Source organism: Apium graveolens, chromosome 8, assembly GCF_009905375.1.
Source record: "Apium graveolens cultivar Ventura chromosome 8, ASM990537v1, whole genome shotgun sequence".
NCBI lineage: Eukaryota > Viridiplantae > Streptophyta > Magnoliopsida > Apiales > Apiaceae > Apium > Apium graveolens.
Genome location: NC_133654.1, coordinates 145631537 through 145645551, shown reverse-complemented (window position 1 = coordinate 145645551; position 14015 = coordinate 145631537). Strand labels below are relative to the sequence as shown.

General features: G+C 38.3%; 1 non-coding gene across 1 annotated transcript; it reads right to left on the bottom strand.

Moving 5' to 3' along the window:
• Positions 1-13097: 13097 nt before the first annotated feature.
• Positions 13098-13204, bottom strand: LOC141681315 (small nucleolar RNA R71). The gene has a single exon (XR_012558756.1). It is a non-coding gene; the product is annotated as a small nucleolar RNA R71 (small nucleolar RNA).
• Between the last annotated feature and the right edge of the window lie 811 nt (positions 13205-14015).

Below are 14015 nucleotides of genomic sequence, written 5' to 3'. Positions count from 1 at the left end.
TTAGAGTCCCTGGACAGCCCAAATAGGTTATAGGATTTGTGTGTAGGTTATAGATATTATGCGAGAGAGTAGGTTAAGTAAATTATTATTAATACTCCTCTTATTGGTTGTCAGCAAAGGGCGCATTCCTCGTCATCCTCTGGGTCGGACGACACTATTGCTTTCTCTGTGTATGCTGAGTTGAGGCGCGAGTTCGACATGCTTCAGGGCAAGTACGACCGACTGATAGACCGACTGAAGAACGTGTATCCGGACAGCCGAAACTACGAAGGGAAGCCCAAGGAGCAGATGATTGCGAGACTTGAGACCTTGGTTCAGTACGTCAACACTAAGCTTGAGGAGATGCCAGCACACCGGGACCGTACCAGCCAGTATGTCATTCAAATGGTGGCGGATGAGCTCCAGAGCATTGTGAAGACGCTTCGAGAGGAAAAGACTACCAAGCCCCGTTCAGATGGAGTGGAGCCTTAGTTCTTTCCATTTACCTTTCATGTGGTTGTACTATCAGACTCTATGGAATCCCCAGTTGTTTCCGTCTTTCCTTTAATAAGCCTGTTATTCCTAGAATCAGACTATGTCCCAATCCTATGTACTGTGACCTTTAAAAATTTCAATAATTATGTGCTATTATTCCATTTGCTCTCAACTGTTATTTTATGTTTTTATCATCATATCTGCTTAATTTGGAAACTTGACCCCATATGTAAATGAGAATGCCATGCGATACCCTCGAATCATTTTATCATTCATATTTGTTATGACACAACTCTTATTTCAGGATCATGCCTCCCAAAAAGAAGAACCCAACAACCACCTTCACCACAGACCCAAATATTCTTCGACTACTGGAAACCTTGCAACAGCAAACCAATGTTATAGCTCAACAACAACTAACCCTTCAACAACGAATTGAAAACCAAGATAACCGTGAGCCACACCAACCACCTGAACCACCAGTACCACCTAGACAAATTGTCACTTTCAAAGCTTTTCAGAATGTGAATCCACCTGTATTTCATGATACCACTGATCCAGTGATAGCAAACACCTGGATCAAGGAGATGGAAAGGGCTTTTGAGTTGGTACAGTTAGGAGACGATCAGAAGACGCCGTATGCCACTTACTTCTTGAAGGGAGAAGTCATCTATTGGTGGGAATCAGTAAAAGCTATGGAAGTCACTTAGCAGGTTTCTTGGGAGAGATTTAAAAAGTTATTTCTGGACAAGTATTACCCTAAGTACATGCAGAATCAGATGGAGCTAAAATTTCTTGAGTTGAAGCAAGGGAACATGACCGTATTGGAGTATGAGAAGAAGTTCACTGAGTTGTCAAGGTTTGTGACAAAGTATACCAGCACTGAGGAGAAAAAGCAAAGAAATTTCAGCAAGGATTGGAGCCTTGGATCAGAGATAGGGTGGCTATGTTTGAGCTTGAAACTTATGCGGGAGTAGTACAGAAAGCTGCTCTGATTGAGAATAATGGGATGCAGTCAAGGAAAGAGAGGGATAACAAGAAGAGGAAGGTTCCATTTTATGGAGAAAAGTCTGAAGCTGGAAGTTCGCAAGATCGGAATGTAAAGAGGATTGGTTTCCAGAATGGCGGAAATTTTCAAAGGAAGGGAAATTTGGGCAAAAGGCAAGAATCAAAAGGGAACAATCAGGCAAGCCAAGGGCAAGTTGGAGAAAACAGGTTCCAGAGGCCAGAATGCAAGCACTGTGGAAGAAGGCACCCCGGAGTATGCAATAAGCTGAGTATGACCTATTATAGGTGCAATCAGAAGGGACATTTGGCAAACGAGTGCAAGATGCCGAAGCCAGGAGTTACGTGTTACAAGTGTGGGAAGACTGGACACATGGCTAGGGAGTGTAAGGCAACAGGACCAGTCAGAGCTCTGATGAACGTGGCAAGTACCAGTGCAAGCGTGCCAGCTGAGGTATTGGCGTTACCTCCACCACCCGCACCAACCCCGCAAGCAACAGCAAGGACATTTGATCTAAAGATGAAAGATGCTGTTCAGAATTCTGAGGTGATAGCAGGTACACTTTTACTCAATAATGTCAAAGCTAAAGTATTGATTGATTCGGGAGCAACAAGATCTTTCATATCAGAATCTTTCGTTGATAAGCTCCAATGTGATAAAACGGTTATGAGTGAGGTAGTAAAAGTGGTAATTGCGAACCAAGAGAAGATTCCTGTGAATCAATTTTGTCTAAAATGTGAGATTGATATTTCGGGATATAAGTTCTCAGCCGACTTGATACTCTTCAAGCTGGGAGAGTTTGATATAATGTTAGGAATGGATTGGTTAGGAGAGAATAGCGCTCAGATAAATTGTAAGACCAAGAGAGTGTATTTAAAGACGAAGAGTGGAGAGAAGGTAGTATTTAACGGGCAGAGGCAAGGGCAACTATTTCTTACAATTATTCAGGCTAAGAAGTTACTTAGAAAAGGTTGTGAGTCGTTCCTAGCATATGTAGTGGATTCAGAGAGAGGCAGCCCCAGCATGGAAGATATTCCTGTAGTTAATGAGTTCCCCGATGTGTTTCCCGACAAACTACCAGGCTTACCACCAGATCGACAAATTGAGTTCGAGATCAACCTTGCTCCAGGCACGGAACCAGTTTCAAAGGCTCCGTATAGGATGGCACCAGCAGAAATGAAAGAGTTGGCGAGCCAGCTACAAGAATTATTGGATAAGGGAGTGATACGACCAAGTACGTCGCCATGGGGAGCACCTGTTCTCTTTGTGAAGAAGAAAGATGGGAGTATGCGTCTATGCATAGATTACCGGGAGTTGAATAAAGTAACGATCAAGAACCGCTACCCGCTACCAAGGATAGATGACCTTTTTGATCAGTTAAAGGGAGCAAAATGCTTTTCGAAAATTGATTTGAGATCGGGATACCATCAATTAAAGATCAAGGAAGAAGATATTCCCAAGACCTCATTTAGGACCAGATATGGGCATTATGAATTCCTAGTAATGCCGTTTGGATTGACCAACGCTCCGGCCGCATTTATGGATCTGATGAATCGAGTATTTAAGAAGTATTTGGATAAATTTTTTGTGGTATTTATTGATGACATCCTTATTTATTCTAAGTCGGAAGAAGAACATAAGCAGCACCTCTGGATAGCATTGGAGATACTCCGACAAGAGAAGTTGTATGCCAAGTTTACCAAATGTGAGTTTTGGTTAAAGGAAGTTCAATTTTTGGGGCATGTTATTGGAAATGAGGGAGTTAAAGTGGATCCGGCGAAGATTGAGGCAGTTATGAGTTGGGAGAGGCCAAAGACTCCTACGGAAGTGCGAAGTTTTCTAGGATTGGCCGGATACTATAGAAGATTCGTCAAGGATTTCTCGAAGATCGCCACGCCATTGACCAAGTTAACCAGAAAGAATCAAAAGTTTGAATGGAGTGCAGAATGTGAAAATAGCTTTCAAGAGTTAAAACAGAAGTTGGTAACAGCTCCGGTGTTGGTACTTCCAGATGATCAAGGGAATTTTGTAATATTCAGCGACGCTTCACATAAGGGTTTGGGTTGTGTGTTGATGCAACACAGTAAGGTAATAGCATATGCGTCAAGACAGTTGAAGCCGCACGAGTTAAAGTATCCGACGCATGACTTGGAACTAGCCGCCATAGTGTTCGTACTCAAGATTTGGAGACACTATCTCTATGGAGAGAAGTGTGAAATCTACATGGATCACAAGAGTTTAAAGTACATTTTTACTCAGAAAGTGCTCAATATGAGGCAGAGGAGATGGCTGGAATTGATCAAGGACTATGACTGTTCGATAAATTACCATCCTGGAAAGGCGAACGTAGTGGCCGATGCGCTGAGTCGAAAGGAGAGATTGAATATGATGATAACATCAAAAGAGTTATCTAAAGAAATCGGAAAATTTGAATTGGAACTTTGTGCTTATGGGAAAGTCAAAGAAGTTTGTCGTGCAATGACCTTTCAGCCAACACTAATGGAAAAGATAAAGAAGTGTCAAGAGGAAGTAATGGAAAAAGAGAAAAATCAGTTATCTGGAGAAGAGATTAATACTAAAAGAGATGAGCAAGGAATACTAAGGTTTTCATCCAGAATATGGATTCCTCATGTACCTGAATTAAAGAATAAGATCCTCCATGAAGCCCACCATTCGAAATTTTCAATCCACCCGGGAAGCACCAAGATGTATCAAGACTTAAAGAAGAACTTTTGGTGGCCAAATATGAAGCGAGACGTGGCAGAATGGGTTGCGAAGTGTTATACTTGTCAGAAAGTAAAGGCAGAACATCAACGACCAAGCGGATTAATTCAGCCCCTGAAGATTCCAGAATGGAAATGGGAAAATATCGCTATGGACTTTATAGTAGGACTACCGCGAACAAAATCCGGACATGACGCAATATGGGTTATAATTGATCGTCTTACGAAGTCGGCGCATTTCCTTCCAATAAATGAGAAGTCGTCACTGGACAAGTTGGTTCATCTGTATGTGCACGAAATCGTATTAAGGCATGGAGTACCCGTATCAATAGTTTCAGACAGAGATCCCCGATTTAACTCGAGATTCTGGAAGCAATTCCAGGAATGTCTTGGCACGAAGTTGAATATGAGCACGGCGTATCACCCGCAGACTGATGGTCAGAGCGAAAGGACGATTCAAACAATCGAAGACATGTTGCGCAGTTGTGCAATCGATTTTGCAGGAAGTTGGGATGACCACCTGCCATTGATTGAATTCTCATATAACAACAACTATCATTCCAGTATCGGCATGCCACCATATGAAGCTTTGTACGGGCGAAAATGTAGATCACCAATAATTGGGATGAAGTAGGAGAAGGAAGAATTCTCGGCTCAGAATTGGTACAACAGTTGCATGACTCAGTCAAGTTAATTCAGAAAAGGTTGCTTGCTGCTCAAGATAGACAGAGGAAGTATGCGGATCCAGCGCGTAAGGATGTTCAATTCCAAATTGGCGAAGCTGTGTTGCTAAAGGTGTCACCTAGGAAGGGGTTGATGAGATATGGCAAGAAAGGAAAGTTAGCACCTAGATACATAGGTCCTTTTGAGATTTTGAGTCAAGTAGGAAAGGTGGCCTACGAGTTGGCCTTACCACCTCAGTATCGGCATGTGCATAATGTGTTCCATGTGTCGTTACTTAAGAAATATAATCCTGACACTAGCGATGTGATAGAATATGAACCCGTAGAAATTCAGGCAGACCTGTCATGTGTGGAGCAACCGGTTAAAATACTCGACTGGCAAGTAAAGAATCTTAGAAATAAGTCAGTGAAGTTAGTAAAAGTACTTTGGAGGAACCCTAAGGTCGAAGAGTCGACTTGGGAGTTAGAGTCTGATATGCGTTCCCGGTATCCTCATCTGTTCTCTTAGATTCTGGGGACAGAATCCCTTAAGGGGGAGAGGATGTTACGACCGGCATTTTATGTAATATTATTTGTGAATTTGGTATAATATTAAGTCAAATGAAAATATATTCAATGATTGTACGTTTGTGTGAGTGAAAATTTCTGCATTATAAATTTGCTTTGGGTAGTATATGATTTTTCAAAGCAAGAGTTTATTTAATTTCTTTATTTTTGATTTATAAGGAATATTCTAAGCTTTGGAAAAATCTTCTTTTAAAAGGCATTTTGATCACAAATTTTGAAAATGATTTTATAAAGTCTCTAAAAATACAAGTTATTTTATGGTATAAATTTTATAATTTTTGAACTTGTATTTTATTTTATAAAAATAAATCTTTACAAATTTTATTTGTTATAATTATCAAATTACATGAATAACCTTGCATGCAAACTCTCTTTCTATTCTCTCAAAGGGCAAATAAGACTTTTCCAACCCCACTAACTCATTTGATTATTACCAAATTACTACCTTAGCCTTGCATGCAAAATGGCCTAACTTTAGCCAAGGGATATTTTTTTAAGTTCTCACTTCCACTCATTACTTGTCAACCAAATAGCATAAAACAAACAAATCAAAGTGGAGAGAAGTCATTCATCATTTCACACTCCAACACACCACAAAAATTTCTCTCTTCCCCTCCCTCCCTTTTGCTCTCGGCCGAACCCCATTTCCCCCACTCCCTTCCATTTTTCATTCCATTTCTCATCTTCCCTAGTGTAATTCTTTCACCTACATTTATTTTATATACTTCCCAAGAGTTTTGTTATTTGGAAGATGAAGTTTCATGGTTGCATGTGTAGTTTTGTGTGATCTCCAAGGAGAAACTCTTGATTCTTGTGAATTCAAGAGCTCTCTATGAGATATATTATGTATATGTGCTAACTAAGTGTTTTATGGAGATATCATGCTTTAAAATCCTTTGCATGCTACTGAAATCTCATTATAAATTTATGTTTAGCCATGCATGCTAGTTTTAAGACATTAAAATGATGATCAACCATGTTTTGCATGCTATTCTTTTCGAAATCATGTTGTTATCTATAAAATTCGAAATAGATGTGCTTAAATAGATTGTTTCCATGATGAATTTCTTATTAATACTTAAAAGGAGTTATATTTCATAATTATTAAGGATAAGTATTAGGTGCAAGTCGATTTTGCAAGCATTTACAACTTTATGCCTAGCCGAAATCTTGTTATGTGCTTTCCATGAGTTGCATGTTATATATTTAGTTGCATGTTGTTGTTTTTAGGCATGGATGATCTCACCCAATGTTATTTTGAGAATAAAGGAGTTAGTTCAGTAGATTACCATGTATAAGTCTTGGTTTAAGTATTGAGTTTTTGAGTTGTCAAGTCAAAACCTTGGAAAAATGAGAGTTATAGTTTCTGCAGAAAAATCAGTTTAGTACCCTGAGGTTTAGAGTGAGTTTTGACCATGTCATTGATGTGCACTTTGAGGCCCAAGCTACCAGAAGTTAGTATGGGGAGTATATAATAGGTTTTAGGAGTTGGTTGGAGGTTTGCATGTCATTTGGTTAGGTGCACAAGTAGAATAACAAAATCTGTCCAGCAGGGGACAGTTTTGTTGCAACTTAGAAATAGGGAGATTTGGCTATGTCATGGGTAGGCCCTCATTAGGCCCAATTGGGCCTTAGTTAGAGGGTATGTCAGAGAAGTTTTTCCAACCATAGTTCATAGGATATGAGCTAGAACCATGTGTCACAAGTTAATTCAAGTCAGGGCATTTTCTGCCCAGAAAAACAGGGGAACCTTGGACTTTTAGCTTAGGCCCAAGAAGGCCCAAGCCAGGCCTTTGAGCCACATCAAGCTTGTGAAATGCCCTTAGGTCAGGAGAGTCTTGTGTAAAAATTTTGAAGAAAAACTTGTAGTTTAAGAGTGTCTAATGCACTCAAGAAACCTTAGTTACCATTCTGAAATTTGCACCAGTGAGCACTTTCACTTATCACATAGTTTTAGAACACTTAGAAGTGAGTATTAGGTCAACCACCATAGTTGTAAGATAGTATAAGGTCAGTAGAGAAAAAGGCACAAGTGAGGGTCAATAGGTTTTGGATAATTTAGGAAAGGCACATTGAGTTAGGAAGCCCAAATTTGAAGACTTTGTTTAGTTAGTGACCAAGTGACTTAAGTGGTGAGTCGAGATCATCCAAGCCTAGTGTGGCATTATGGTGTATATGATGTTATTTGGTATTAATATACGATATGTTATTATGTGGCTACATGTGTGCATTTGAAAATATAATGGTGGATATGAATTAAGTGCGTATAGGCCTAAGTGCCATCCATATTTAATTTCGGGTTGTAAATAGGTTAAGATGGTAAGAATATATTATAATGAGGATTATTATTATTTATGTAGGATCTCGAGACGAGAGAAAACTTGCCATAAAAGTCGAGTGAAGCTCCAGTTGTTGCTCCTACCAGTCAGACCAGACCAGTCTATCTCAAGGCAAGTGATTCAACTTGACCTTCGTATTCACAGTAAACAGTTCATATATATATCGATGCAATTATCCTGAGTCATTTTGATATATTTAAATCAAGCGTATCTTTTGTTTATCTTTGAGTTACATAGAGATGCCATGAACCCTCGAGTACGTATTGCAAGTAGTTCAAAAGTCTTTCATGATAGTTTATTGCCATGATAAAATAGAGATTTGTTATAATACCTTATTGATCCTTTTGATTATCATGCTATTGATCCCTGAGAAATCTTGATATTGCACCCTGATGCTTTGATTCAACTCTTGAAATAACCTCGATAGAAACTTTATCTTGATACCTAAAAGCCAATCATTTCTTAAATTCATTCATGATTGTTTGATAACCCTATCCTTACCCTAAAAGCTTGATACCCTGTTATATCTTGAGCTGATGATCACTTTCTTTATATTTTAACACCTCTATCCTATTGGAACCAGTGATGCTTATCTTCTTGATGTTCTAATACCTATACCTTGTCTACAACCATTGCTTTAAGCCTAGTTTGGCATTACTCTTTCATATTATCCAATAGCCTTGCTCAATTTCCTTGTCAAAGTTCTTGTTTATGGAAACCTCTCAATTACCCTAATATAGTAAAGTCTAGTGGATCATGGCCCTGAGATTTAGTGTCATATTTCCAGTGTTTCAAGTTGATCTATAATCCCTTGATAAAAATGATTACAGTCGAAAGAGATTTTGTCATAAATCGGCATCAGTTTTTAAAATGATTAAAATGTGGATTTTTCAGTCCCAAAGGGGGATAAATGTTTTCTTTGAATGGTGGATCTGGACTGAGACGCGAGTCCTTTCCACACTTATATTAGGCTTAAAAGTTGCCTAGGGATTCCCAATAATGTTTTAGAACCCAGCGAGGTTCGGGATTACTTCGCGGCTGATCACCGGCTGTAATCCGTAGCGTCATAAAATGATTTTGATTAAGAATGATTTTTAAAATTTGTTTTGATGCAAGCAAAATGATGCCAACTCACATAAGTTTTATCTCTCGTTATCATTGATAATGTCTTTCCATTGTCATTCCTAAAGGTATATCTCGATTTATGTTTTGTGTTGTACTATTAGCACTTGTTGAGCTTTTGGCTCACTTCTTGCTTTACCCTTATATTACAGCTAGCAGCTATGGTTAGATTCAAGCAGACTGCCCGTAAGACCTGTGATGCTGATGCTTATGTTCGAGCTCAGGTAGAATAAGTAATAATAGTTGTGTGAGGACTCGGTATTTGTAATCAGATATAATAGTTGGTAGTGTTGGGCTGTTCCAAACCCTAAACTGTAAGATCTTGGATTTTGGTTGTGTATTCTTCATTAAAAAGATGTAATAGCTATATTTATTTCGCTATTTAAGTTGGGGGTGTGACATTTACCACAAATAAGTCAAGTAAATAAATAATGCCACGTAAGCATCAGAGTTTGCATCAGGTTTTAATATCAGAACTTGACTATTATCATATTTTGACGATCATCAGAACAAGGCTTCTGTGCTCAAAAAGTGAATTTCAGTTTATGTGATTCTTCATACAAATACTGACTTGTTTCTTCAGAGTTTAATCAGCAGAACTTCCATCAGAACTTGTCCTCAGAATTTATGCAAATGACACTTAACTGTTTGTCAAAAACAACTTAATCACCACAGTAATTTTCATCATTCATATGGAGTGAAAGTGTGTGCATTAGCAAAATATCAGATAAAGATTAAAGTCTGATAAACTTCAGAACATCTTAGAAATAAGGCATAACTAAGAAAAGTGCTTAAAATCTGTCATTAATAATGAAGTCTAATATAGAATAAATTTGTGCAGGAATCCACCTCAACTGTTTGTGGTCATTTTATGAATCTTTTAAAATTCCTTTTTACAGTGGCTTCTCAGTGTAAGTGAGTCACAACTGCTATCAGAATTTATGCTATTATCAGAGTATTTCTCTAGTAATCAGAGAATGTGAAAAGTCACCAAGAAAAATTTATTTGGTTTTCTAATGCATCTAACTTAATACCAGCAATGCACTTGGGTCTTCCCTTCCACATATTTACTCTAGATCTCAAAGGAGTACCTGACTTCAATTTTTTTTTCTTTTCTTCAAATAAGTGAGGCTTATCAAGCATGTGGTTCATCCTTAAGATTTACTGACATCAGAATTTGACAGATGAAAAGCAAGAATCTAGTTTGTGGCTTAGTAATAAGATACACAAAGTAAATTTAACTAAGTTCAACATCGGAATTTGCTTGTGTTAATGAGTTTCCACATAAACAACTAATTCAAACATGGGATTTCTAGTATATTAAAGACTACTAGGTCAATATCTAGCACAGTTATCCTCATTGGATTGAATAGTCACAGAACATTCAAAACACTATCAGAGTATAAAGATCCACATCAGATAACAATCAGTATTTAATGTATAACAATTTAAGCACAGATTACATGAAGATAAGATAATCTGTAAATACTGATCATAAAGTCTGATGCATGAGAACAGAAACTAAGCATATTTAGAGAAAGAACCTGAAACAATTCCAAGTTCATTTACCAGTCTTGTAAAAGTAGCCTCACATAGTGGTTTTATAGTCTGGGATCCGCTAATTTAACGCTCGCTACATGGGTACTATTGTATAAGTCTTTTGTGGACCTCACTCATTGCACGATCAGATAAGCATACTTATGTTGTTTTATTATGAATAAAAGCATGAATCCGCATAAACTCCGAGATAAGAATTGAAGTGTCATAAGTTATTTTGAGTCTAGCTTTTATTCTATTTATAAACTTGCGATTGTTTTGATAGGAAGTGAGTCATGATTGTCGATCTAGTTGTGATAATACATATGTAAGCATTTGCACACACGTACGTCTCTGGTTTGTAGGTTGATTTGTGAGATTTGGCTGATCCTTATGCGAATAATTGCATTTGCTGAGGTATTGCTTATTAGTTGGTTTAGTTATTCTACGGGGATCGTTGCATTCATCTTAGTTGCATTCATGTATTTTTATTTCTTGTTCTTTGAGTCTGTTTATACTTGAGGACAAGCATCAATTCAAGTTTGGGGGTATGTTGAGTGGCATTTATGACACTCTATTATGCTCTAATAAGCTTTGAATTGATGCATTTATACTCAAGTTGTTAAGTGTTTTAATGTGTTTTCTAGTGTTTTTGCATTTCAGGCATTAATATGTGATTCAGGTAAATTAACATTATTTTGGTGCTAATATGGTGTCTAGGTGGTGTTGGAATAAAAGCTCGCGAAGACCGGCTACAGGCTGCAAAAAAAAAGAAATTGTTTCTGGAAGAAGTCCAGCGCGCCCGCGCTGATGAAGCGTGCGGCCGCGCCAGAAGTACAAAGAGCCGGCGTGCCCGCGTTGATGAAGCGCGCGGCCACTCCGTGTCGGGATAATAAAATCCTGATTCTACTACAATTCTATTTTCTGGACTCCTGGGTTAATTGGGATGCTATATATTGATAAATAAAGATTGTTTTTAAAGGGAGAGACTTACCAGAGCACAAGGAGAAGACGACAAGAGACCTATAGCACAAATCAACAAAGGCGAAGACGATCTAGTTTATTCTTGTGAATCTTTGTTTTGAATTGTAATCTTGGATGCTCGTTTCTTGGTTTGTTGAACCTATACTCTTGTTTGTACTTGGTTTCAATTATTTGTTATAAAGACTATGTTTGTTATATCATGTTTTCATCGGAACCCACGTTGATGATGAGTCTGATTATGGGCTAATCGTTATCGTGGGGTTCTAGTGGATTTATGTATGGATTTATTTAGTTAAATTGTTTGATACCTTAGTATATAGTGATTTTATGATATCCTAGTATTGGTTGTGCATATTCGTCTTATGAGCGTCGCGAACTTATAAGATAGTATGTTAATTCTTAATGAAGCGAAAGTGAATTTAAGGATTAAGAACTTGCCATGCTAGCATAGGTTCATGTATTTGTTATGCATGATTCGTAGGTAATTTTAACCATCTTACTTGCCCTATGTAATCAAGATAGATGACTTGTGCTTAAACCGTTATGTTGTCAAATTCTATAGACATATAGGGACTCAATATAATTGGTATCTGTTCAGCTTCTATCTCTTTTGTGGATGTCTGGTAGTATGGTACTCGTGCAACGAAAGTTGGCAATTATCAGTTTCGTGTTATCTGATTAGTGTCATCACCATTGCGTGCTAAGGTTAAGAACAATAAGGCTATTGAATGAAGTATTTAATGAAGTTAGAATCCCAAGTTTGTAATATTTATTAATTCAATCAATCTTATTCTCGTAGTTATAATTATTAGTTTAATTTTTAATTATAAATAAAATAAATTTGTTATCGTCTTAGCATTGAATAATAACCATACATTGTTGCTTAGGTGCGCGAATTAATTAGTTAACCAATACAGTCTCTGTGGGAATGAACTAGAAAAGATTCTATACTACTTGCGAACTCGTATACTTGCGTGTAATATTAGCGCGTGTTTAGCGACTAACAAGTTTTTGGCGCCGCTTCCGGGGACTGCAGTGTTAATTGATAGTTTATGTGCTTTCCATCAGTGGTCGTTAAAGTTCATTGACTCGGACATTGTTACTTATCTCTTTCCTTATCTTATTTTAGGTACTCTAGCGAGGGTGTATGCATACGCGTTCGCGTACTCGTAAGAGAACACTGGATAAAGCCGAGGAAGAAGTTGTGGTAGTTCGTAAGGAAGAAAAGAAGGTAAAAGAAGAAGAGAAAGTTGAAGAACCAGTTGTAGTAGCGATGGGGGATCAAGCAGAAAATCTGAAGGCTTTGATAGACTATTCTCAGCCTAAGATTAATGACATTCAGTCAAGCATCGTCAGACCAGCCATCATGGCAAACACTTTTGAGATTAAGGCAAGCACGATTTAGATGATACAAAACTCATTTCAGTTTGGGGGTTCTCCTACTGAAGACCCCAATGTGCACATCAGGGATTTCATCGAGATCTACGACACCTTCAACTTTATTGATGTGACTGAAGATGCTATCAAGTTGCGACTCTTTCCATTCTCTCTAAGGGACAAGGCTAAGAGTTGGTTACATTCTCTACCACCAGGGTCTTTCACTAAATGGGAAGATCTAGCTCAAAATTTTCTCACTAAATTTTTCCTCATGGAGAAGACTGCTGCAATCAGGAATGCTCTTACTCAGTTTGCTCAGCAAATGGGAGAATCTCTATGTGAGGCTTGTGATCGATATAAGGAGATGCTAAGGAAGTGCCCACGCCATGGCATGCTTGATTGGATGATTATCAACTGTTTCTACAATAGATTGGGTGCTACTTCTAGACCCATGCTTGATGCAGCATCAGGAGGAGCCTTGTGGGCTAAGAGCTACGATGAAGCTTATGAACTTATTGAACTGATGGTTACTAATGAGTACCAGAATCCTTCCCAGAAGCTGACTCCGGGAAAAATCGCATGAATTCTGGAGTTGGATGCAGCAACTGCTATCGATGCCCAACTTAAGGCTTTGACGATGAAGGTGGTCTTTTTGGCTAATTATGGAGTTAATCAAATCACCAGTGTTTATGAACTTTGCGCTGGTGCCCATGAGACTGATCAGTGCGCAATTTCTAGTGAATAGGCTCAGTTTGTAAGCAACTTCCAGCGATCGCAGCAACCAGTGCCAGCCACCTATCATCCCAACAACCGCAATCATCCTAATTTCAGTTGGAACAATGCTCAGAATGCGGTTCAACAGCCTTATCAGTAGTACCCAGCTAAATAGTACAACCCCCCTGGTTTTCAGCAACCACAGTATGCACCTAGAAAGCAACTCCAGCTGCAACAAGCCAGCGAAAAATCTAAATTCGAAGAGTTAAAGCTTATGTGCAAAAGTCAAGTTATTTTTATCAAGACCTTGCAAAATCAAATTGGGAAAATTTCCAATGCCTTGATTAATCGTCATCCTGGTACATTACCTAGTGACACTAAAGTGCCAGGAAAGAGGGAAGCTAAGGAGCAGGTAAAGGTAATTACTTTAAGGTCTGGAAAGGTTGTGAATTCCGAAAAAACTCAAGAGTTGACTGAAGAAGCTGAAGTT